The 2500-nt window shown below is 38.3% G+C and overlaps 1 protein-coding gene across 1 annotated transcript in view; it reads right to left on the minus strand.

The window, feature by feature from the left end:
* LOC130240003 (cilia- and flagella-associated protein 46) overlaps positions 1–2500 on the minus strand; it is a 172699-nt gene that overhangs the window by 124650 nt on the left and 45549 nt on the right. The gene's annotated exons all lie outside the window — the stretch shown is intronic.

The following is a 2500-nucleotide window of genomic DNA, read 5'->3' on the forward strand; positions in this document are numbered from 1 at the left end:
CAAGCACAAACAGACAGATACACACCACACACACAAACAGAGACACAGACAGAGACACACACACACACACATCAGTGAGTCCCTCTGCTTCAGTCACATGTGTAATCATGAATTCTGCTTGTCTGCTGGGTTTATTCACATGTTCTCCGTCTTAAAGGGGAGAATAAAGTGTGTTTCCCCCATAATGAAGTCCTGGTGGGCCTGTGTGTGTGTTTCTGCCCTTCAGAACTGAACAATCAGGAGGTCTGGGCTGAAGATTTAATGAACACACACACACACACACACACACACGGCTTCGGGGAAATGAGCAAAACATGCAGAGAAAGTTTTGCAGTAATGACAAAGTTTCTACTGGAGCTGCACTATTTACACAGCGGACGCTGCACAATATCAGTAACATCTTAATCAGTTTGGATTGTGAATATACAGGTCAAATTCACTCATTCATTCATGTGATCCATCAGTACAGCCGTCAGTGTCACCGCAGCCTTCAGAAAGACAGAGGTATTCAAAGATTTACACGTTTTTTACTTATTTTTATTAACTCATCATCCAACATGTGCTTTACTTACACACACACACGCACACACACACGCGCACGCGCACACGCACACGCGCACGCACACGCACACACACACACACACACAGTTTTGACTTTGCTCCACTGCACTGTACAGTACAAAAAGAAGCACTTGCAATAAAATGTCCCGAAAGACGGTTGTGGTCAATTAAGGCTCTGGTTATCAGCTGATATAGTTGCAGATCTTCATTTCTGTAGCCAGTATGTTTTTAGCCAGTAATTTAATACTATAAAAAGGGGCGTGTCATCATGATTGACAGTTGTGATTGAGAGCTTCTCTAAGCAGACCGCCGGAGCTTCAGGAGCAGATTGAAGTCTCAATGTTTGGTTTCTGTGTTATTGTTCCATGATTAAATGAGTTGACCGACAGGATCTGATGGATCACTGTTTATTCAGTAAAGTGAGGGCTTTATCAGGCTTTATTATTGGTTTGCTGATACACTCCTAGCCATGATGGGGAAAATCATGTGATGGCTATCTAGCAGTAATTCTCTTTATGGGTCTGAAATTATTACGAAGACAAAACTAATGTTAGGCTATCTCCACGTTGATCTCCTGAAATGTTATTTGAACTTGCTTATTTGAAAGCAAATATGTTATTTGAACGTCTCTGACATTTTGAGTTTCGGCATGTTATTGAGGTAATCTACTGAATTTGCTGTTGTACAATATTAATGTTCTAGAAAGTGAATCTTATTTAACAAATAGAGCTGTAAATGTTAGATATTATTTATATACATCATTTACTGTTGGATTTTTCTTTGAAAACTCCTAATAAACATTAAAATTAAGGTAAATTCCTCTTTGCCAGATATTACAGTTTTTTTTCAGACACTAGGACACATTTCTCTTTTTCACCTTTGCAGAACTCTTCACACAATTCTCCTGACCGACTTTCAGCTTGGCAAAGCAGTTCATTTCCCATTCAGAATGCACTACAACTACCACAACACTTTATTCAGCTCTCAAATAAACTCATTCCTCCAGAACACTAGCAGAGGTGGACAGCCCACTTTATCACCCACAAAACAATGAGCTAAACACACTAACAACACGCAGCATTACACAGTGTTTACTTGTGTAAAACAAGGACACATCTCCGTTTATATCTGCACTGTATGTTACTGGAATCAATCAGACATGATGCAGAATTCCTCAATATTTTATGTCCTTTATTTATTTTAGTCATTTCAAAATACAAGAATGTGTACACACACCATCCACTGATACAGCCAACAGTAATGCTGATCTGGCTGCTTAAACTGCATTTGTAGATGTGAAATATGTTTCAGTAAAATACTGCTGTTGAATTGTGCTGTCTTCTTCAGTTCAGCATGATGTTATTGTGTTGAACATGAGTTGAACAGTTTTGAATACAGTATGTTAGCATGTGTGAAATGTCCTGCATGTACACAGATGTTCGGCAGTTGTGTCTGAGTGAGAAAAGAGTTGACGATATTTGACAGATGTAGTCATTGAATGCATTTTGTGGTAAAACCATGAGAATTGACCCTCAGTTTAGTCCACAGAGACTTCTGTTGTGCTCACTGTGTTAAGAGTTCTGCAAAAGTCACCTGAGTATTGAGAAATGTGTCCTGGCATCTGTAAAAAACTATAAGGCATCAAATAAACCAAATGAAAAAAATAATAAACAATCTACAAGCAATGCGGCAGCAGCTGATAGACATCAGTTGATACTGCTTTATTTCCCAAATAGACAAGGATTATTTTATACAGTGCGGGGATGTGTAAATATCCTGCTGATACTTAAAAAATCTTGCTGTATTGATCTTTTAAATGCACGATTTTTCCCGCATGGCAAATAGCTGTCCATGGTGTGTATTTTTGATCGTGTTGACTGCTAATTAAAAATAAAAACCTTTCTAAAAATGTTTGTGTTGTTAATTGCTATTGTTTATA

The sequence above is a fragment of the Danio aesculapii genome, chromosome 13, assembly GCF_903798145.1.
Source record: "Danio aesculapii chromosome 13, fDanAes4.1, whole genome shotgun sequence".
Taxonomy (NCBI): domain Eukaryota; kingdom Metazoa; phylum Chordata; class Actinopteri; order Cypriniformes; family Danionidae; genus Danio; species Danio aesculapii.